This window comes from Portunus trituberculatus, chromosome 39 (assembly GCF_017591435.1).
Source record: "Portunus trituberculatus isolate SZX2019 chromosome 39, ASM1759143v1, whole genome shotgun sequence".
Lineage (NCBI taxonomy): Eukaryota > Metazoa > Arthropoda > Malacostraca > Decapoda > Portunidae > Portunus > Portunus trituberculatus.
The window spans coordinates 20568589-20593571 of record NC_059293.1 but is presented as its reverse complement, the minus strand read 5'-3'; the positions used below and the strand labels follow the sequence as shown (position 1 = coordinate 20593571).

The window sequence follows — 24983 nt, the reverse complement described above, 5'->3', positions numbered from 1 at the left end:
GGAGGAGGAAGAGTAGGAGGAGGAACTGCAAAAGGAGGAGGAAGAGGAAGAGGAGGAGGATGAGGAAGAGGAGGAAGATAAGGAAGAGGAGGAGGAGAGGAAGAGGAGGAGGAGTAAGAAGGGGAAGAAGACAAGGACGAGGTGGTGATAGTGGCTGCTGTATCGAGTAGTTTGCACATTATCGTCGTCATAAACTAACTCCTCCTTCTCCTCCTCCTCCTTCTCCTCTTCTTTCTCCTCGTCCCCTTCCTTACTCTCAGTCAGAATGGCGCCGATGCACAGACAAGTTCCGTCCTGAGCTCCACAAGGGACAAGGCGACGGTCTATATACTCTATACTGTGACGCCGTACACTTCGTCTTTCCATCCGACATCTCTTTTAACCCACGCACACTTCCCCCACCCAATCTCCCTCCCAGATCTAATGCAACACTTCTCTTCCCTCAATTTCTTCAGCCACAATGTTCACTGGCGCTCCTTCTTTAAACTTGCATCTCCCTTTGATTTTTCACCGCATTATCCATTATTCTCTACGCTTTACTGTGATTTTCCTTCCTGTTTTCATAATTTGCGTCTTTTAAAATCACTGGTGTTCACTGGTGCACCCTTTTTAAACTTGCGTCTCCCTTTGTTTCTCCATCACATTATCCATTATTCGCCTCTACGGTTTGCTGAGATTTACCTTCCTGTTTCTTATCACAATTAGCGCTTCTTTATATAACGTGCTGATGTTTAAGGTGCAAAGTTCCCATAAGTATCGTGTCATTGTGTTTGAACTGCCGCGGTAAGGACATGCGGAAGTCATTATGTATGGTGAATGTTGTCTAGTTTCTCTGCATTCACTGCCTCGCTTCAATGCCAACCTTCGTGCTGTATGAGTAATTGAAAACGACAAGCATCACTAATTATACAGTATATCTTTTTACCCTTTAATCTTTATATCTGCGAGTTTTCTATTTGCAAAACTACATGTTTGGCTGCGTGGTGCATCACGAAGCAGTGCTCATCAGCAGCAAGGTGAAGGACAACAGGCAGCACGCAGCAGACACAGGCCGGTGCACGCACTGTAATCCAGTTCTCGTCTGAGAATGTTTTAAAATACCAGCCACTGCACGTTCCGAGAGCTCTTGTGAATCTCTATCCCATCTTTTTCATTGTGTGTGTGTGTGTGTGTGTGTGTGTGTGTGTGTGTGTGTGTGTGTGTGTGTGTGTGTGTGTGTGTGTGTGTGTGTGTGTGTGTGTGTGTGTGTGTGTGTTTGTGTGTGTATTAATTTGAAAAAAAATAAAACAAAGAAAATAGTGTTATACGTATACATTCATATCTAATGTGTATGATATATATATATATATATATATATATATATATATATATATATATATATATATATATATATATATATATATATATATATATATATATATATATATATATATATACTCACACACACACACACACACACACACATACATTTTTTTCTGCTGTTTTTAACATTCGTTATTATACTTTTTTGAGAGTAACTATGATCTGACTAGTAAAAATTCACTTATTCTTTTAACAGATTTAATTACATGTATTTTTCTGCACGCATCAGAGAATATAATATTTCCGCCACAGCCAGCCAGCGCGCCACCCTTTCTGCCGCCACATCTGTTTCCCACACGCGCCTCCTGCCTTTCGAACATGATAAGCGAGGCCAAAATACGATCCACAGGCCACGCAGCCGCGGCCACGCCTCGCCACACACGCCTGCTGCCACTTAACAGAACGCTTCCCGTCGCCTCGCGCCTCGCCACTCCACCAAGTCCTGTCTCTGCAAACATGTCGCGGGATGATACTTTCTACCCCCGCCGCCTTCTCTCCCCTCAGACTTCCCTCCCTCGTCTGACGCGACTTTCCCTTTGTGTTTTTACCCAATGAGATGACGGAGCTTCCCTTTTTTTCTGTCCTTTTCCCTTTCCATCTCTCTTATGGCTTTTATTACCGCTCTCTTCTCCCTCGTCTACTCGGTTACGGCTCCCTCTCTCTCTCTCTCTCTCTCTCTCTCTCTCTCTCTCTCTCTCTCTCTCTCTCTCTCGTTATGAGCGTGTCTGGGAGTGTATGACGCCCAGAGAAAAGATGAAAGTCTTTGTAGAGTGTTGTTTGAAGAGACGGAGAGCGAGAAGGAGGGAAAGAAGAAAAAAAGGAAAGGCTGAGGAGTAGAGGAGTGGAGGAGTGGAGGGAGTGGAGGAGTGGAGGGAAGGAGGGAGGGAAGGGGGAGGGAAATGAGAAATGACTGATGGTGACCGAGAAAAGATTGTTTCATGAAATGTTAATGAAGGAAATTACCTTTGAGTTTTCCTTCCAGTGATATTAGCCATTCTGTCTCTGTCTGTCCGTGTGTGTGTGTGTGTGTGTGTGTGTGTGTGTGTGTGTGTGTGTGTGTGTGTGTGTGTGTGTGTGTGTCCTTTCTCTTCCTCCTCCTAATGCGCTCTCTCTCTCTCTCTCTCTCTCTCTCTCTCTCTCTCTCTCTCTCGTTCCCGCTGTTCGTTCGCTACACATCACCCGTTGGTCGCCTGAACTGGAGAAAATTTATTCGATTCCCTGCTAGATATATATTTCCGCTTACAATTTACGACGCGGGCTCCCGACATAATTCTTGCTATGTTTATCACCGCAGCAATTAATGGAACACTACTGAACACCCTCGCGGCACACACACACTGGACTGGCGGCGCAACAGGAGAGGTGTGGCGGCCGCTGGTGGCTGCTGGCGGCTGAAAAATTGTCCCGCTTTGATATATAAGTTTTCCATCATTGACCTTCTTATCTTCTTTGTTCACTATTTATGGTCTCCTGGTTTTTATTCCTTAGTAGTAGTTGTTGTTTTCTATGTAGGTTTATATTTCACAATGAGAGAGATTATAAAACGTTTCTTAGTTTGCTTTTCCTTGCCTCCTCAACCTCTTCAGTTCCATGCCGCGTTTTCATATTCATTCGGCTTACTGTTTGGTGATTTTATACAGCTTCAGAAACACATGTGGGGATTAAAATAGTGAAGATTCTGGCCATTTATCTTCTGACCTACACAGACTCTCGCTAATGTCAATAAAATCGTGTAATTGTATATAAATCTCAAGGTAGAAGTGTGTCCCAGTATTAAAGGCGTAAACAGGCTAGCTAGAGTTTTCAAGGACATTTTTTACGTTTTTGCTGACATTACCAAGAATTCTACATCGTGAGGAGCCACCAGATAATGTTTGTGAGCCTTGCGTGTAATCTTAATGAGGTCTTCAAAGTGTTTCGGAACCCTAATGCACAGTTTCGTCTCTATGAACGTTTTTCCTTCTTGTTTCGTAGCTAACTGCATGTATTAAATGTATATACCGGATTTCATGTATATATTTTCTAAGTTCCCTCAGCAAACTATACTTAATATTTTTGTAATCTAGTTGTATTTTCTTGCTTTTCTCTCTACTGTCCTATTTTTCTCTTGGGCAGTCTATCTTTAACTGTGTATCCTTCACGCCGCCCACACGCCAGCAATGCTTCCAAACACGCATGCCTATCGCGTCAGGGAGTAAAAACACTACATCTCGAGTGGCATCACGTTCAGGAGGAAAGGACGGCGATGAATGGAGGCAAATATATGGCTCTTTGCGCTATCAATACCCGAGTGTGTGTATGAGTGGTGTAAACGAACATTGGCACGCCTAATAAATGAGAAGCAATATTAGCGCTAGAGTGCAGGCAGATGGATTGCACGAGCTTTAGGCAAATAACAAAATGGATGATAAAAAGGAGCAAAAAAACTAATCCCGGAGCAGTGTCATAGATACGCGAGGTGCCAAATTTTGCAGCAGCAGGACAAAACAAAATCAACTCTGAAATGTGTGGCATGAAAAAGCAACAGTGTGTCATGTCGCTACTAATAACAAAATGGTCGCTTTTTTTTTTTTTCGTTTCTTTTCAGTGCTCCCCCTTTTTGAAACACGGCAGGGAAGCAACATTGGAAGTGAAAAGGATGATGAGTTTTATGAATGGCAAATAGTTCGTCAAGAAAACTGCAATAAAACATTTGTCCTTCATACAGACTGATGAGAGAGTGGGTGTGAAATATGTTATGGACTTTGCTTCTCAGTTCTCTTCGAAAAAAAAAAAAATAAATATATATATATATATATATATATATATATATATATATATATATATATATAAAGAAAACGAACGAGGGTTTACACACAAAGCTCAGTTATCCCCACTACACTATGAGTCTCGTCCATCCGTTAGGTGAGCTTCGCAGATTCCATTTTTAACATACATCGACTAAACTAAATCAACTGGAGTGGCACTGTTTGATTCTATTAACCCTATCAATACTGGGACACATTTTTACCTTGAGATTTGTGAACGATTAGACCATTTTATTGACATTAGGAAGGGTCTATGGAGGACAGAAGATTAATGGCAACAGTCTTTACTATTTTAGTCCCCCACATGAGTTTCTGAAGCTGTATAAAATCACTAAATAGAATGAATATGGAAACGCGTCCTGGTACTGAAAGGGTTAATACGTAAAATGGCTTCTGTTCTTACTTATGGGATATACCTCTCTCTCTCTCTGTCTCTCTCTCTCTCTCTCTCTCTCTCTCTCTCTCTCTCTCTCTCTCTCTCTCAGTCGTCTCCTTAAGTGGTTCAATTATCACGGCATTCTCGCTCATTACGCTCAGAGTGGATCAAAGTAAAGTAGCACAGAAATCCGAGACTGCTCCATCCGCGGGGACAGAAAACAGACAGTTTGTGAGTCCCGCCCACAGCCCACCGCCCACCGCCGCCCGCTGGCACTGAAGTGAAGGGCGACAATCAGGCCGCCCCTCCAGGCTCCACTGATGCAAACCCAAATTACACTGAGGGCTTGGTCAAGATAATGGAGCAATTAGCGTTTGTTTGAGTCTGTGTTGGTCGTTGATTTGTCATCTGCGACATCTCTGGCCTTCAGCATTGTGGTAGTGTTACTGTTTCTCGCTAATGGACTTAATGGTGTATAGATTACGGCTCAGTGACATGTTTCTCCTCTAATTCTCTTCCTTCAGTGTAGCATTTCTTTCGTGATCTGTGACGGCGTAGCTATTAGTGTCCTCTTCTCATTAGTGATTCTTCGTAATAGTCCTCAGTGTGTATTGAGTGAGTTTATCAGTGCTGCTTCTCCATCCAGTGTCTCCAGATTAATTTCCTGGTTGGAGTTTTCATTCTTTGATCTTTTTGCTTCAGTTGTTCGGTTCGTGTCTCTGCTTCATAGTAATCTAATTCATTATGTTCCTAATAATCTTTTTCACTCGCTTTTGTTTAGTTTCCGTAGTTCTTTTGTAATCTGTGACACTGTAGCTTTTAGTTCGTTGTGTTTGCTTCATAGTTGTCTAATTAATTATGTTCCTGGTTGACTAATAATCTTTTCAGTGATTTGTTGATTTTTCACTCACTTCTTTAAATCGTAGTTGTTTTGTATTCTGTGACACTGTAGCTTTTAGTGCGTTTTTCTCATTATTGTTTCTTGGTAATAGATCTCGCTGTTTATTGAGCGAACTCATTACTGTTCTTTCTCGGTGTTGTCTCGTTTAAAAATAAACTTAATTCCTTTAGTACAAGTTTTTTTTTCTTCCATTTTTTCCTCTTTTTACATTTTGATTTTCATTGTGCGTGTATTGTGTTGAGTGATCTCTTTTCTTCTGTTTTCCGTCTCTTCGTGATTCATTTCCAGAATATAGCATTTCTTTTTAACCTTTTACGATTGATTTTGATTCTAATTGTTCTGTTAGTATCAATTTCCTATGGAGTGTGTAATATAATAGTCTTTCTCTGGCCTGTATTCTGAAACACTTTGCTCTCTCATCATCACTGCTTTCCAAAGGCTCTACTTGAAGATACTCGTGTTTTCAGGGATATTTTTTTTATGGTTTTGATGATATATTGGCAAGATTTCTAGTTTATAATAAGGGAAAACTGTCTTGAAAACCCGGCAAGTCGTCTGTGTGGCCTTGGAAATTTGTCGTGGTGAGAGAACAAGGCATTTCTGAATACGGGCGTCTATTTTGGGTTTCTTCCTAGAATATTTCATGGAGTAACGCATTTAAGTTTTCAGTCTTAGTATTTCTGCTTCTCAACAACGGACACCTCACTGTAACTTCCGAATTAACTTCTTTCCACACTGCATTTCCCTATTCAATTACTGACATCTCGTTTTTTTTGTGCCCTTTTATTGTTGCTATTTTTTCTGAAGCTCTTGGCTGTTAATTGACACGCCTACCTTGAACTGTTCGTCATTGTGGGGCATCTCTACTTGTTCTACAGCTACATGGAACTCCCTGCTTGCTTCTGTATTTCCATCTTCTTACGACCTGGACTTCTTTAAGAGGGAGGTTTCAAGACATTTGATCCTGTCTTCCGGTTAATTCTCTATCAATCTTTTAGGGTGCTTGCATTTTAAGTGCTTTTTTTTATTTTATGTTGTCTCTGGCTAGTTTTCCTCTTGCATAAAAGAATAAAATGGATTCCTTCTCTTTCGTCTCCAGCTCTCTTTTTCTCTGCAATATTCCCTTCTCTATCTTCTCTCTTCCTTTTTTTTTCTTTCTTTCCTATACATGCTTCAAAAAAATTTCACACATTACTTTTGGTGCCGTTAATTGTTACCTATCGCAGTGAAAGAGTTAAGCACAGCACTGTTCTTCAAATCTCCTATATTCCAGCTACCTAGTTCCAAGTTCATGTTACGTTTCTCGACAATAGACTTATCTGAGTATCAAGCGCGTCCATTGATTATAATTTTTGGTGCTGCCTCTCATGTTCATTCTCCTTTCTTTCGTACATGTGAGTCAGCACCACCCCGAGTCTTTGTTCCTCATCGCCTGGCTGCTCAAATGTATAATGGATGACTTCATTTGCCTTTGTGCATTGTATTTATCTTTGTTATGTAACGTATTGCTACATCTCTCTCCATCTCTCTCTCTCTCTCTGAAATCTGCAGCTTCTCTCTCGAAGACTCATGTGTTCTCCCAATCTTTCTAGTGACGTGAATTACTAAATAAGATGAACAAACTTATCTATACGTTCTATCACTACTTTGACTCTGAAATACAATACTCAAATTATCTAGAATGGAAAAAACCCCAGACATTAGAGCTAGGAAGACTTGATATACAAAATGGTTAGTGAATAGTGTCTTTTCACCATTAGCTCACGTAGCAAGCAAGATATGGGCAAGGAGAGACGGCAGGACGAAGAGTTGGGCATTGTGTTGATTGTGCGCGTTGTGGCAGCGAAGCGGAGCAAACCAGACCCTGAAGGATTACAACAGACTATACATAACGCGTGTGGATGACGTGTATTGACGTAAAATTCGCGAGTTTAAAGCATAGGAGAGATATGAATAACAGAAAGGATAAACTAAAATTAATATAGAAATGAATAACGAAGAGAAAGCGAGAAAAAAGAAGAATTACAAAAGAACTGAGTACAAACGGGAGAGAAAGAGATGACGGTAGTGTAAGTAGTGTAGGTGAGAGAGCAGTAACTAGAGAAACGCATATTAAAGAAGAAATGAATAACGAAGAGAGAAAGTGAGAAAAAAGAAAAATTACGAAAGAAATGAGTACAAAAAGGAGAGAAACAGATGATGGTAGTGTAAGTAGCGTAGGTGAGAGAGCAGTAACTAGAAAGGCGAGGCGCATATGGGCAGGACGCAGTGGTGTAAAGCCCGCAGATATGACACGAGGGGTATAGAGGACAGGAATAAGAGGTTTATATGATGGGGGCAAAAAAAAGAGCGTCGAGGGAAGAGCGCGGGGTTAGTCGCTATAAACTGGCCGGCAGCATCGTCATAACTGTCTGCACAAGTTGATTTTACGAGGTACTGTGGCGTCCTGGTGGCCGGGTAGCGCGACAGCCCGACCCTCCAGTGACATTAAAATAAATCCAATTTCAGTGTTTTGATATGATCACCCGGAACTGGAACCGTATCAGCCTCTCCCCTCCCACCCTCTCCCTCCTCCTCCCCCGTGCGTGTTTGTGCGTGTGTGTACGTGTGTGTGTGTGTGTGTGTGTGTGTGTGTGTGTGTGTGTGTGTGTGTGTGTGTGTGTGTGTGTGTGTGTGTGTGTGTGTGTGTGTGTGTGTGTGTTCTGTCTCTATATGTTTCCATTTATTTGTGTGTTTTTGTGTGTGGTTTGTTTTTTCCCTCACTTTATTTTGTGCTGACAATTTTTCGTGTTTATTTATATCTATAATACCTGCTTTTTCATACTCTATTTGCTTTTTTTTGGTCTAATTTTGTATATTTTTTTTACTTTGACTAGTTCTCCTCAGTATTCAGAAACGCTTTGCTCTCTCACCACGACTATTTTTAAAGGCTTTACTTGAAGATAGTCATGTTTTTTAAAGGTATTTCTTATGGTGGTGGTGATGGATTAGCAAGATTTCTAGTTGATCATAAGGATAAACTGTCTTGAAAACCTGGCTAGTCATCTATGGAGACTTGGAAAATTGTGGTGAGAGAGCAAGGCGTTTCTGAACGTGTACGATTTGACCACTTTATTGACATTAGGAAGGGTCTATGGAGGTCAGGAGATTAAAGGCCACAGTCTTCACTATTTCAACACCGACTTAAATTTCTGAAGCTGTGTAAAACCACGAAATAGTCACCAGAATGAATATGGAAACGTGTCATGGTACTGAAGAGGTTAATTAAGGGTAAGAATAATGGCTATGTATCTTTTAATAGAGGATCGAGACGCTGGTTTCTTGAAGTTTCTCCGTTACCGTATGTCCTTATGAGTGTATGTTAGTAAGGATTGGAGCACTGCTAGAAAACCTGAACAACTAAACGAGTCTTCCTAACTTGAGCATATATCACATCACATAGACACTCCCATAGACACTTTCATGCACCAGTTGCACATTAATTAACGAAACAAAAAATACACGAATACAAAAAAGAAATCCCCATTATGAAAAAAGCACGCGGACAATACAGTTCTCCACGGTGGAATGATGAACTGAAAATGCGTATATATTTATTTTCTTTATGAGTGATGAGGCGTCACTGGGCGAGCAGCGAACGAAGCCCCTAATCCAACACGCCTGTTCGTCACTAATGGATTTTATGGGTCGCCTGTTGCCTATGTAATTTGCAGCATTTTATTTCACGTCTCTGACATTCCAGCATCAAAACAGCCTGTGCCGCCAATCTGCCTCCCTCCCTCCTTCCCTTCCTCCCTCCCTCCCTCCCCTACGCGATGTCCCAAAATCGGACTCAATCATTGCAAGTGATCCGCCCTCCCCCTCCCCCATCCCTTTCTCTCGCCCACTAAGGTCATTCATTATCATCTACCTTATTGAACAACACAGGAATTTTCCTCTAAATCACGAATATACGAGCATGATAGTTTATGTATATGTATGTATACGTGTGTGTGTGTGTGTGTGTGTGTGTGTGTGTGTGTGTTTACAATATAACCGCACATTTGTGAATCTCTAATACAAGTGGAAAAATAAAAGACGTTACGGAGAAATATTACACAAAAATTGAAAGGCTCAAATACCCAAACTATCCAAGCTTCCATAGACTTGTAAATAAATCCTTTGGTTCTACACGGCTCCCTAGATGGTCGCCCTAAACACGCTAAGGTCACAGGCGGAGTCAAGACGGATGAGTCAGTGAGCGGAACATTCCAAACACAGCCTGCGGAGCGTAATGTTTATCTCTCATTAGTTGCACGAGTTTCCATTTGGCCTGTTTCTCAACGTTGCTTATGATAATTATTCGTCTTCACACACACACACACACACACACACACACACACACACACACACACACACACACACACAGGACGATGCTATTGTTATAGTGTGTGTGTGTGTGTGTGTGTGTGTGTGTGTGTGTGTGTGTGTGTGTGTGTGTGTGTGTGTGTGTGTATTGTGTATGTCATTCTTTTCTAGTTTCTCCTTCCTTTATCTCTAATATTATGTAATGTTAAATATTTTCCTTCATTTTTACTTGTGTATTTTGCTCCCAGCTTTGTTGTTTTCCATTTGCCTCCACACTTGCGTATATGACCTCCATGTTGCACAGTCTCTATCAATAATACATAAAGTGTTGTATGCATGAACTACAATGTTGCATGAAATGTATTTCTGGTATTATTTGAAACTGTGATTAATAAAACAATAAAATATCTATCTGTGTGTGTGTGTGTGTGTGTGTGTGTGTGTGTGTGTGTGTGTGTGTGTGTGTGTGTGTGTGTGTGTGTGCGCGAGAGAGAGTGTATGTGTTTATGTAACAGAGGAGAACTGGCCAAGGGCAACAAAAATATAGAGAAAAGAAAGCCCACTTAGTTGCCAGTATGTGTGTGTGTGTGTGTGTGTGTGTGTGTGTGTGTGTGTGTGTGTGTGTGTGTGTGTGTGACTGAAGTATACTAGAATGACAGCATTATTCATTTTAGGGTTCACTTTTTAAAAACTCATCTTGGTGATCTAATGTGCAACTCATTTCCTATGGTAATCAAGTCGATGAATAAGACATGAGTGAGCGCGGAGTCTTTCTGGGCGGCAGGAACGTAATGGTAACGCGATAAAGTAGGAATGAGTCAAAAACACGGAATACGCAAGTGCATGAAAATTAAATTGCACCAACATTAATACCACACGAGTTCCTGAATGGCTAAATAAAAGAACAAAAAATGATTAAGCAAAAAAATAATAAAGAATAACGTGATGTTGTTATTAATTCATTCTTCTCCGTGGTGCTTTCGTCTCTCCGCTATTTATCTGCCGCCTCTCTCGTCTCCCTTCATCTTTACATTTAGCCAATCCCTTTTCACCAGCGAGTTATTCCATTCTCCTCATCTTTACCACTTTTCCCCTCGTCTCCCTCCAACACTTCCTCTCCTCGCCAACACACAAAAGCTGGACAAAATGTGTAAAGTGGGACTCTCTTAACGCTAAACCCAGCTTTTTTATTTTCTTTCCTTTTCTTCCTCATCTATCATTTCTTTATTTTATTTTACTTTTAGGTTTTTTCATATCTTTTTCTTTTTCTTTTTTTTTGTTTTCTTCTCTTCCAATCCTCCCTTTTTTTTTTTTTCTTTGCTTCCCTTTCCTCCATGTCTCTTCTCTTTCTCGCTCTTCCTCCATCCACGAATTGCTTCCTTCCTTCCTTCCTTCCTTCCTTCCGCCAGTTTTTCCTCTCTCCTTTCTTTCCGTGTTTCCTTCCTTGCCTCTCTCTTTTTTCTTGCCTTCCATCCATCCCTTTTCTTCCCCTTCTTGTATCCAACTGGCGTCTCTCTTTTTTTCCTTCCCTGCACTTTTCTTTTCTCTTTTCCTCTTCCTCTTTCTCTCTCTCTCCATGGAACTAACTTACCCTCCTGCTCCTTTTCCCTTTCTTTCTCTTTTTGTCCTTCTTTTGGTTTCCCTTCCTTATCTCTTTCTCATTCTGTATCTGCGAAACCTTTCCTTCCCTCCATCTTTTTTTCCCAGATTTTCTTCATTTCTTCCCTATCATTTAGAATCCTTCCCTTCTTTCATTCCTTTCTTCATTTCTTCTCACTTTTCTTCCCCTTCTCCTCCTCCTTATCCTCTCTCCCCCACGAGAAACCCTAAGGCTGAACGCGGTTCCCTCCGACAGGATAATGCCTTCAGCCGCCACCGCTCAACCACTAATGCAACGCGGGATAAAGTGGCTTGCCAGCGCCCGAGAAGCTGAAAAAGATACGAAGATATATATATTTTCTCCAATGACGCATATCTTACCTGAATGTTGTCGCGCACACCACACCACCACACCACACACCACCACACCACACCACCACCACACCACACCACCACCACACCATACCACACCACACACCACACCTGAAACACACACTTAAACATTCACGCACTGCACAAAACTCATTTCTTTAAAACAATGCCATCTTTCCTCCTCCTCCTCCTCCTTTTCCTCCTCCTCCTCCTCCTCCCATCTCGTCCTCGTCCTCCTCATCCCCCACTAAACACTCAAAGCACCCTATCTTGAGCATATTTATTCAGGCAGTGTCCCAGAGGCACCTCTACAAGAATTAATTAAACCTATTGTATAGCGAAGTAATGCAATTAACGAGAGGAGGTTTCTTCCACCCACCCTGCCCCTCTAATTCCTCCTCCTCCTCCTCCTCCTCCTCCTCCTCCTCCTCCTCCTCCTCCTCCTCCTCCTCCTCCTCCTCTTCCTCCTCCTCCTCCTCCTCGCTGCCAAACACAGAGCGTCTCCCAAAAGCCTGACGGAGCGAGATTGAATTTTCCTCGGCTCGACTTTCTAATCACAACCAATCAAAATAATCGTGGGATGGTGAATTCTTGAAAAACCACCGCAATTACAAGCGCAGACCATCACCTTTGTTGTGTGTGTGTGTGTGTGTGTGTGTGTGTGTGTGTGTGTGTGTGTGTGTGTGTGTGTGTGTGTGTGTGTGTGTTGGCATGGTAGGTGGTTATTTCTATTCAAGGGGTTTAAAAGAGCTCGTGAATGGCTTAAGACTAAAGAAACTTGATTAATTTGCGTGTGGCGTCTCACTCACCTCGTCTCGCCTCCTCGTCTGTAAACACTTCACCTTAAGAAAACACACTTCACCTGACTTGCTCTCTCGCTCTCTCCGCTGCACAGAGACCAAGGCTGCGCTACCACCACCACCACTACCATCACCACCACCACCACCACCACCAGTGACAGCGAACAAGTTATGTGACATCAAGCCAAGAATGACACGCATAAGGACCTCGCTATTTGATACTTGATACTTGATTGCAGTTCTTCATGGGTGTACTTCAGTGTAGACGCTCTGTACTCACACTTTCAATCTTCCTTTCAACATTTATATAGCTTTTTCACAGTCGTATTTTCCAGCTCATATCACTGACTGAACAGAAAAGTCTTCAATCTTTTCTTGAATATAGTTATTTGCTGTAAGTTATTGCAGTATTATAATCTGTCTATTCTAAATTGGCTCCTGGATTTAAAACGTATCGTAGTTTATTGATGGTATAATTGATATGATGTGAATGATTCTGGTTTTCTGTTGCTCTACACACTTAACACAAGGACAGCTATACGGTTTTCCTCAAGATCTGACAACCACGCATTCCTCCAGGACACCAATCAGACCGAGATCCAGGAGCCATTTTAGGGTAGACGAACAATAGTGGTAAACTCTCATATAATTATACTAGCTAACAAACTCATCTTCTTTTTTTAAGGCATTGACAACGGGATCATTAAACGTCTAATGAATTCTCAACCCAAAAGAGACACAGGAGCCATTTTAGTGTAAACGGACTATATTGGTAAACTCTCATATACTCATACTAGCAAACATAATCTCATCTTATCTTTTTTTTTTAAGCATTAACAACGGGATCACTAAACGTCTAACCTATTCGCTTTCGGCTCTAAGGAAAAAGATAACTTAAAAATCTTCGTATATCTTTTAAGGAAACTCATTACTAATACCAACTAACATAATCTCATTTTATCTTCTTTTCTTAAGCATTAACAACGGGATCACTAAACGTCTAACCTCTTCGCTTTCGGCTCCAAGGAAAAAAAGAACTAAAAAATCTTCGTATGTCTTTTAAGGAAACTCTCATTTTGATCAAACTTCATTCCGTTAGTGGTAGTCCATTCTGGAAATTTTTAAGTCGAAGGATTAATCAGCCAGTGAATGAGTGAATGAACAAAAAAAAAAAAAAATTAATGGCTGAAAGAATGAATGGGTAAATGAAGGCCAGAATGAATCAATCGCAATTTCCCTTCATCATTAATTAAGTTACATTTTGGTCTCGTGACTGATATAAAACATACTTGACCCACCTTTTGTTAGCAATCTACAGGTAACTCATTACAGATTGTCTCTCTTACACACACACACATACACACACACACACACACACACACACACACACACACACACACACACACACACACACACACACACACACACACACACACACACACAGAGAGAGAGAGAGAGAGAGAGAGAGAGAGAGAGAGAGAGAGAGAGAGAGAGAGAGAGAGAGAGAGAGAGAGAGAGAGAGAGAGAGAGAGAGAGAGAGAGAGAGAGAGAGAGAGAGAGAGAGAGAGAGAGAGAGAGAGAGAGAGAGAGAGACAGACAAACAGACAGACAGACACACAGACAGAGAACAAAAAAATAAAGAGGATGATTACTTAGGAATTATGCCACCAATCCTGCCAGTAATTCCTTCCACCGCGCCTCACACACGCCATCACCGTCCCTCGCCTACGTGTTCCTGCACAAATGGAGTTATTATGTCATTTTCTCACACACGTCTCGGCGCAATACACTTGGAGTTATGTATGATGAATTAATATACACCACTTGCCAATGGTAGGCTGAAGGGAGGGTGGGAAGAAGGGAGAAAAGGAGGTAGGGAGGGAGGAAAACAGGAAGGCAGGAAGGAGGAAGGGAGGAAGGGGAGAAAAAAAGGAGGGAGGTAGGGAGGGAGAAAAAGAGGTAGAGAGGAAGGAAGAAAAGAAGGAAGAGAGAAAAGGAGGTAGGGAGATGGAAGGGAGGGAGGAAGGGAGGAAGGGAGGAAGGGAGGAAAGGGAGGAAAGAAGGCGTGTGTGTGATGGGAATGGAAATAAAAATAAGGAAAGAGGAATTTAGGTGTGTTTAGGGTAATTAGAACACGTGTGTGTGTGTGTGTGTGTGTGTGTGTGTGTGTGTGTGTGTGTGTGTGTGTGTGTGTGTGTGTGTGTGTGTGTGTGTGTGAAGGGTTTATAGAGAAGGCGGTAATATATTCAAGTAACCTTTCATCTTATTGACTCTTATTCTGTCAGACTGCTTTGAATCTCACTCTCTTACTAACTTTTTATCATCATTCCCAAGGTTACTGCTCTTCCCTCCTAAGCTTCCACACTATTCACCTCCACAAACAAGCTATAAAAGATATACACAACAATACCAAATGCGAGTAAATTAAAACAAACTGGTAAACATTTGTAGGAGATTAAATAAGGAGACAGATGTAAACTTCGCACTTTCTATACGGAGAGAGAAAACTGAGAAGGAAATGACGAAAAGGAGCGTTAAATTCAGGAAAAAATGCAAGTAAATTAAAACGCACCAGAAAATATTTATAGTAAGATGTAGCTTCTCACTTTCTATCGAGAGGAAAAGCTGAGAAGGAAATGACGATAAGGAGAGTTAAATTCAGGAAAATGACAAACAAGCCATGAAAGATATACACAACAAAACCAAATGCGAGTAAATTAAAACAAACTGGTAAACATTTGTAAGAGATTAAATAAGGAGACAGACAGATGTAGCTTCGCACTTTCTATACCGAGGGAGAGAAAAGCTGAGAAGGATATGACGAAAAGGAGCGTTAAAATTCAGGAAAATGAGGAAAGCTGTATGAGAGATAATGAAGTCACCCAGTACAGGAAAAGAAAAATCTCTCTTTCTTTATTTCCTTTCGGGTTTCTTTCAACATTTTCTCTTTCTCTTCACACTTTCCTTTCTTGTATGTTTTATTTCGCATCTTGGCAACTTTTTATTTTTTTCCTCTCTCTCTCTCTCTCTCTCTCTCTCTCTCTCTCTCTCTCTCTCTCTGTATGCATTAGTTTAATTTTCCCTTAACCAATATTGCTGATTTTTTTTTCTCTTTCTTATTCCTGTTTCACTTTCTCTTCTCCTTTCCTCTCATAAGCTTCCATTCTTCCTCTTCCCTTCTCTCTTATCTCCTCTTTCCTCTCCTCCATTTCACGGCTCTCTTCCTCTTTTATCTCTCATATCCTATTCCTTTTTATAACTCCTCCGTCCTTCTTCTCTCTCCACTAACCTTATTTTTTCCTTCATCTCCTTCCTCCTCCTCCTCATTCGTCCTTCTCTTTCCTCCCACATAAACGTTATCATTTTTTTTTCCATTGCTTCCTTCTTCACCTGCTTTTCGTTTTTTCTTTGTATACACTCATCTCCTCCTCCTCCTCCTCCTCCTCCTCCTCCTCCTCCTCTTCTTCTTCTTCTTTTTCTTCTTCCTCCTCCTATTTTTGTATCCATCTTCTCTTATTTCAGTGTATATCATCACAAACTGTCCAAAAGGTCCACTCATGTTTGTCCTTCTACTGTACTCCTCTTCTACCTACACTGCCTCCTTCTCCTTCACCTCCTCCTCCTGCTGCTGCTGCTACTGCTTCTCCTGTTCGTTTTTCTCCTTCTTCTCCTCCTCCTCCTCCTCCTCCAGCACATCACCCTGAGTCTCCACCTTCTCCTCCTCCTCCTCCACCTCTTAATGCGACCCCTCTTCACACTCCGTCAAATCCATTTCCAGGCAGACTTTCAACATTAGAGCTTCATCCGAGTCATTTCCTTTGGTGTCGCTCCCACTTAACCCGCTGCTAAATCGTGGCCCCTTCCCGCTCACGTCGTCAGGGAGGGCAATCACACTTTTAGACACATCGGCGGTGTCTCCTTAGCGTTCTGCCTTATCCTATACCTTCGGGTTGTCTTTAGCTCATTTCTGCGTAAGCTTCATAAGTAACTCTCGGCTAACTTGTTTTTTTTTGTGGTGTTCTGGTGTTTTGGGGCTAAGTTTCTTTTATGGCTGTGTCCTTTGCCTGTTTTTCTGTCTTTTAGTGTTTTAGTGCTGTTTTATGGTGTTCTGTTGCTGTTTTAGGGCTAAGCGGGGCTGTACTGCTGTTATGGCCGTGTTCTCTGCCTGTTTTTCAGTTTTTATAGTGTTCTAGTCTAGTTATGGTGTTCTGTTGGTGTTTTAGGGCTAAAATGCTGTTATGACCGTGTTCTCTGCCTGTTTTTCAGTTTTTTTAGTGTTCTAGTCTAGTTATGGTGTTCTGTTGGTGTTGGGGTGTTCTTAAGGTATCTTGCCTAAGCCATCTTAAATCGATCTCTATGTAATCTAATCAAACACTATTTAATCTAAGTCAATGTAATCTAACTCTTCCTAACCTAACCTATCTTTTGCTTATTTTGTTTTTCTGTTTCTCCGTTTCTGTCTTTTTTTTTTTTTTTTTTTTTTCTCTCTCTCTCTCTCTCTCTCTCTGGTTATCCTCTTCGGGTTAATGTATTTTTTCTCTCTTCCCTCCTCCTCCTCCTCCTCCTCCTCCTCCTCCTCCTCCTCCTCCTCCTCCTCCTCCTCCTCCTCCTCCTCCTCCTCCTCCTCCTCCTCCTCCTCCTCCTCCTCCTCGTTCCACTTCCTCTTGCCTTCATTTATCAACTTCGTCCTCTTTCTTTTTTCCATATTTTTCTTTCCTTCTCCTATCCTTCCTGTCTTTCCTTCTTCGCACCTCAGACCATTTCCTGATACATACTTTGCTTCGCCACCTCATTCCCCTCAATTTCTCTCTCTCTCTCTCTCTCTCTCTCTCTCTCTCTCTTGAAAATCAGGAAATAAAAAGGAGAAAACAATACACCCCCAAAACTTTAAAAAAATTGAGTATTTGAGCGAGAATTGATGTTAGAATTAAATGAGTTCAATTCCCCTGCATATATTTTTTTTGTTTTCTACTTTATATTTTTTTTCCTTCTTTTTACCACGTTGCTCTGGACTCACCCTCCAGCCACACGTAGTCTTGTCACGTCCTGTTCCTTCCACCTACTCCTTTTTTTTTTTCCGTCATTCCCTTCTCTCTCTCTCTCTCTCTCTCTCTCTCTCTCTCTCTCTCTCTCTCTCTCTCTCTCTCTCTCTCTCTCTCTCTCTTCCATTGTCTCGTTCCGTCACTTTTGTTCCGTTCCAGATTTTTTTTCTCATTTCTTTTGGCCTCGTTTCGTTTCAATTGTATCTTTTTCCTTTGTTTCATATTGTCATTCCATTACGTTTGTTCCAGCTATTCTTTTTCTTTAACCTAATCTTTTTCCATTCCTTTGGCCTCGTTTTGTTCCAGTCACTTTCTTTTCTCTGTTTCATATTGTCCCGTTTCAACATTTTCGTTTCGTTTCACCTGTTCTCCTTTCGTTGTTTGATTTCTGGTTCATTCCGTTTCACCCTTTTATTTTTTTTCCTGCCCAGTCATTCTGTGATGATTTCTGGTTATGTTTTCCTGATTCGTTATATTGTTTCATCACGTTCACTTCATCTCCCCTCCCCTCCCATTCCGTCCCGTTCCGTTCTGTTCCGTTCCGTTCCATTTACCTTTTCTTACTCCATCTTAATCCATTCCGTTCCGTTCAACTGTCTCGATCAAAGCCAAACCATTTTTTTCTCTCATTTTCTTTTTCTACATTTTCTATTTTACAATGTCAATTCTTTGTCTGTTTTCCTATTCCATTTTCCTGTTCCAATCTCATCCCGACATCTCTCACTATATCCAGCTCCTTTCCTCCTCCTCCTCCTCCTCCTCCTCCTCCTCCTCCTCCTCCTCCCTTCTCCGACCCGTCTCACGATGCCCACTAATTCACGCCGGAAGTCCGTGGGAGGGAGATGGATGGGACGGACGATATTCGCTAAGTACCCCATAACGTCATATAAATACCGGGTTTTGGGACGTGGCAGAGGAGGAGGAGGAGGAGAAGGAGGAGGAGGAGGAGGAGGAGGAGGAGGAGGAGGAGGTAGAAGAAGAGGAGGAGGAATGAAAGAAGTAGAGGAAAAGGAAAAAGGAGAGAAAAGAGACATAACACTTGACTTCGTGACTTATGGCAACTATCATCCGGGATATACGTACTTGACACACACACACACACACACACACACACACACACACACACACACACACACATCTGTCTACGCCACACGACCGTGATGACACAAAACGTAAGCACCATCAAAGAGGCGGCCACAGTGGGGAGCAAAATAATGACACTGTAACTCTTCAGACATTTCATTTTTAGTACAAACGTCACGCTAATGATGGCTCAATGCTGTGTGTGTGTGTGTGTGTGTGTGTGTGTGTGTGTGTGTGTGTGTGTGTGTGTGTGTTATAAGAAAGCAGTATGAATTAACATAGCAGAATTCAACTGTAATCTCTGTCTCTCTTTCTCCATCTCTTTCTCTGTCTCTATCTCTCTTTGTCTCTGCCTGTTTCTCTGTCTCTCTTTCTATTTTTCTGTCTGTCTGTCTGAACTATAATCTGTCTCTATCTCTCTCTTTCTCCATCTCTTTCTGTCTGTCTGTCTGTCTGTCTGTCTGTCTGTCTGTCTGTCTGTCTGTCTGTCTGTCTGTCTGTCTGTCTGTCTGTCTGTCTGTCTGTCTGTGTCTGTCTGTCTCTCTCTCTCTCTCTCTCTCTCTCTCTCTCTTTCTATTTTTCTGTCTGTCTGTCGGTCTCTGTCTGTCTGTCTGTCTGTCTGTCTCTGTCTGTCTGTCTGTCTCTCTCTCTCTCTCTCTCTCTCTCTCTCTCTCTCTCTCGTGTGTGTGTGTTGCGGTATCGTATCGTTGCCCTCTGAATTGTTAAACCGTTGCCTGGTGGATCTTGCATAATTCCGTGGCCAAGTAAACAGGACACAGACACCACATAACGGAAACATGACGGCCCCCAATACCACATAACCTGAAGACATTACACCGCCCACACGATATCACGGACCCATGCGCTTAATAACTTGGATTTCCACATTATTATAATTTCTACAATCAAATCAGGATGGGAATAGACAGTGAGGTTGTGCAGGAATGCTGGGAATAGAAAAAAAAGTGAGGTTATGGGTGCGATTGGTTGGTGTTAGGTGTTGTGGTGGTGTTGTGGAGGTGGTGAGGTAGAGTACAGGGTTGTGTTGGCTGTCCCGGTGGAGTACTAGTGAAGTGTGAGTATGTTTACAATGTGGAGTGTAAAAGACTTGATTTCCGATAATGGTTATGGATTCGTGATTTTGTAAAGGTGTGAAAGTAGAGTAGAGACGCTGTGTAAGGCTATGGAAAGATTGATTGATTGATTGATTGACTGACAAACTCATACACAAAATTGACATTTTACACTTGTAACTTACAAATATTTGTCCAATTTTTTTTCTACCAGTTATATTACATAAACAAACTCTCTCGAATATTATCACAGTCCTTATTTATATAAATGTAACACTTCATGTATATATTCGCATAAGTTGCGTTCCCTTCCACCAGAGCCCATTAAGTTATAAAAACTGGAAAAATCTAACATATCATACTTCTGTCTCAATTGTCCAGAAAGTGTACAATGCAACAACACATGTGCTTCACTTTGAATGACATTGTCTGGACATGAACACAGTCTGAGTTCTTTTGGTATTGCATTCCTTCTCCCAGTTTCAATTTTTAGATTATGTGACATCAAACGCAATCTACTGAAGGATTGGCGTTTATAATCAGGGATAAAATCCTTACAAGTATAAACTGAATGGACCAAAAGGTCTCGGTTAAGTTCTGTTCTATATGACACATATTTTGAGGCTGTGAGGGGAGGGAGAAAAAGAGAGGGATTTATAATGTGGAGTGTGAAAAGAGCTGATTTTTGGTAATGTTGCAACGATGTCCAAGTGTAGTAGAGACGCTGTGTAAGGCCATGGAAAGAGAGAGGAAGAGGGAGAGAAAGAGAGAGATTTACAATGTGGAGTATGAAAGATTTGACTTCTGGTAATATTTATGGATACGTGATGTTGCAAAGGTGTCCAAGTGGGGTAGAGACACTGTGTAAGGCCATGGAGAGAGAAAGAGGGAGAGGGAGATAAAGAGAATTGTGGCCTAAAGAAATGTGTGATATAGTACTGACTAATAAAACATTACTCTCACTTTTCTGAAGGTTTGAAATGAATCACGGCATTTTTCTAGTGACATTTTCCTCTCGTGTGTTTGTGATTGTACTTCACGTCTGCGTCATCACACGGGTCACCTTTCCAAGACAATATTAAAACTCTAAATGGAAATGCTCTGGGGTGCTAACCTTCTCTTCGCCTTTATTCCAAGCGTGGCGGGGGCAACATCAGTTTTCAGTGCCTCAAAGGGATTTATTTATTTCTGAATCGAAGACCATTTTCCTCCACACACAGCAATCCTATCTTTTCCAATAACAAATAACTATACTCTCCCATCCATTAAATATTCTCGATACATTCTGTGCGTAACATTGCAAAGGAAATTCCGCATGTTAGCTTCCGGCGAGATTCGATGAAAACAGGTGTTATGAATCTCGGGGACTCGTGGGATTTGTTTGCCCTTGTTAGGCTCGACTTCTTACTTCATTCGCTGGACAGTCTCTACCGACAAAATATAATGAAATCGTACACCTTAGCTTCTCCACAGGTAAGTTTCCCTCGACGAACATAAATCAGTTTCTGCAAAAAAAATACGTAACTACGATTTAAATTTTTTTTTTCTATTTTTTCATGCATGAGGGAAACCAGCCAAGGGTAACGAAATATTGAAAAAAAAAATGATCCACTTATAGGTTACACGGTTATAAGATTACACGGTTATAGATAGATGAAGACAGGCTAGATTATATTAACTTACATACTACTTTCTTTTTTTTATTATTTTTTCATGCATGAGGGAAACCAGTCAAGGGTAACGAAATATTAATAAAAAGGCCCACTTACAGGTTACACGGCTACAATATTCCACGGTTATAGATAGGTGACGACAGGGTAGATTATATTAACTCCCAATCTGCTTCCTTTACATTGTAGTAACTAGCATATATGAAATCTACTTCGACGTAACATACACAGAATAAACAGAATGTACGGTTACAAGAATACACGGTTATACATAGATAATTGAAGACAGCTTAGATATTAACTTCCATTCTACTTCCTTTCCATTGCAGTAAATGAAACGAAATGAAATCTACTTCGACGTAACATACACAAATAAACAGAAATGTGAAAGTAGTGAACAGCGTATTGCTTCATCAAGTCTCACAGTAACTTATAATTTCAGTCTCTCTTTAGTCCCTGTGTGTGTTGCATGACTGCATCGCTTACTATCAGGTACCGCTGTTACAACACACGCAATGCTCTCATATTCCGGTGCATGCCTCTGCCTCTCACGCTGCTCTGCTCCACGACTCTAAATAGACATTTCCATATCTGTTCTGTTCATCTTTAATAGGCGAATATACCAAGACAATTATTACACTCACTCTGCTATAACATTATATTGTCTGCGAATGGGACAGTCTTGATAGAGAATACAATAGCATGTCTTCAGAACTCAACCTTACTGTAATGAATAAAAATTTGGTGGTAATGGAATGGTAATGATAATATAGTAGAGAATGATAGATAAATAGATAAATAGATAGATAGATAGATAGATAGAGAGAGAGAGAGAGAGAGAGAGAGAGAGAGAGAGAGAGAGAGAGAGAGAGAGAGAGAGAGAGGAAGAAAAATACAACTGAACTATATTTTCTATTGTCTGTCAATCTGTCTGCCTGTCTGTCTGTATATCTGAATAAAAATATACGAAGAAACCAGTAATAAAGCCAAGTTTCCAGTTTGTAATTCCATCTTTCTCTTTGTCTGTCTGTCTGTCTGTCTGAGTGCCTGTCTACCTGTCTTTCTATCTATCTACTTGCCTGTCTGTATCTGCCTGTCTGTCTGTCTGCCTGTTTGTCTATCTATCTGTCTGTCTGTCTGCCTGCTTGCCTGCCTGTCTGCCTGTTTGTCTATCTATCTGTCTGTCTGCCTGCCTGTTTGTCTATCTATGTCTGTCTGTCTGCCTGTCTGCCTGTCTGCCGTGTGCCTGCCTGTTTGTCTATCTATCTGTCTGTCTGTCTGCCTGCCTGCCTCGCTAAATTAATAAAGTAAGGTTCATGACGTCATTTCTCCGTTAATGTTGGCGGGTCTCTAGTTATTACGTCATTACCGGCAGCAGCAGGCGGCCCAATGGGAACTGACAAAAACTAAACCTGCATTGCCATTATAAACAGAAGGCCGCGTAAGCAGACAAACACAAAGAAAGATGGACGGGCAGAGGGGGACAAACAGACAAACAAGACGAGAGAGAAATGTTGGTAGGGAACACACACACACACACACACACACACACACACACACACACACACACACACACACACACACACACACACACACACACACACAGGCATGGTTGGAGTAGGACCAGTTTTGTTTCACTATATTTTTTTGCCTAACATCTCTCTCTCTCTCTCTCTCTCTCTCTCTCTCTCTCTCTCTCTCTCTCTCTCTCTCTCAATATCTAGTTTAGTTTTCCTTGTGAATGACAAATATTTGCTTAAAGACACAGAAACACAGATTATTTAGATTCAGATAGGTAAATAGCGGAGTTGGATACTTTTATTTGAAAATTAAAAGACGCTTATTTTTGTAACAACGTTTTCTTTCCTAAATTTCAGTGTGACGATGAGTTTATTGACGTTTACACACTAGCTTATACTTACTTATTCATTCTTTTATAGTGTTTGTGCTGATTTTGGTGGTGATGGTACCGAGGGTGATGGTGTTATTGGTGGTGGTGGTGGTAGTATTAGTGGTGGTCGTGGTGATGGTGGTACATGAAAGGTAAGACTGAGTGGAGCATTGCATTGTGTCAGTGAAGTATTAGTATTGGCGTGCATCTTTTATCAGGTATTCCATGAAGCCATTTCAAGAAGCCAGTACATCACTGCTACTATCTCGCCACTGTCTGCTGTGTCTGTGTATTGAGGCCAAGTATCTGTGTCGCTAAGAAGTGTCATTCTTTAACGATTCACTGAGCAGAAGACACATTTCCTCCACACAATACGGACTGACTATCTCGGGACAACGTGTTCGGATGCATTACGTGAATAACTCTCTGCATTACATCCGAACGAACAAGACAAATGATTAGTCCAAAGTGAAATTGATAATGCATTTTCATACACAATTTATAAGTTCCCACTGCTAGTCTGTTACTCACACTGGTCTGAATACAATAAATAACCTTATATTGTTGGTAGTTGTTGCTGCTCGATGTCTCCTCCACTTTTTTCCGTCCATTTGCACTCTTACGTTCTTAGTGGAAGCAGTGATGCAGTGGGAACGATACTTATTGGGAAGCCCGTGATTACTATAGCGCTTCACGAGGCCAAGATTCGCAGCTTATTGTCAGAAACACACCATTACTGTCTGCTCTTTCCCTCTTCATGGCCTAGTGGCTTTGTTGTATCAGTCTGTGTGTGGAGGCTTCCAAAATGTACTCGTGAAAAGACCCCGTAAAGATAGTCTCAACATATTGAATTACACGATTCTAACACGGCACGAGCTTGTCTTATTCATTATCATTTTTTTCACTGAAGATATTCGCTTTCAATATAATTCTTAATAACATACGAGATCTTTCCGAAAGTATCCACGCATATTTGCCACGTAATACAATTCTTGCTGAGGAAAATGGCGCCACTACATAAAAACAAAATCTTCATATGAGGCGCCACAAAAGTTTCCCAGCACTCAACACATTTCTGACAGTCCACAGTGTTTGTTCGGGATATGCATCAGGTGTCTGGCAACTGTCTGGCTCTATAGTAATGAGGCAATTCACACATGCGCAGTGCGGTTCTCTCTCTGAAGAACTGCCAAGCTGAATCGAGGCCGAGCGACAAACTTGCTTCCAAAAAATTTCGAGCACGTCCAGTATAAAGTGGAGAGAACGCTGTGTTATGGAGAGGAGCCTTTGACCTCATTGTCGTGTATTTCTTACCATATCAGCAGTGTGGCTCATCGCAAACAACCTCTAAAGTAACAAGGGATCTGCAGTTTAGGGTGGTTTAGGTGGCATTGTGGATAAGATGGTGAGCGTAGGATTGAGCAGACGTCCACGCCCACCACATACCGCTTTGAAGCTATGCCATAAGTCGAGTGGTTTAAAGTTACCCACATGTCACCATGATACCCAGTTCTTGGTGGTTACACTGAAGATGCGCTTGGATGGTGATATGGGCCCTAATATTGGTACCACTATAAATAAAATTGTCTGCGCCACTAATGGGCGGAAATTTAACAGCGTTTCCATTATATATTCTTCAGGTATGCCTACAGGCACTATA

The 24983-nt window shown here is 41.4% G+C and overlaps 1 long non-coding RNA gene across 3 annotated transcripts in view; it reads right to left on the bottom strand.

Annotated features, from left to right (window-relative positions):
• LOC123515730 overlaps positions 1 to 24983 on the bottom strand; it is a 138531-nt gene that overhangs the window by 42678 nt on the left and 70870 nt on the right. The gene's annotated exons all lie outside the window — the stretch shown is intronic.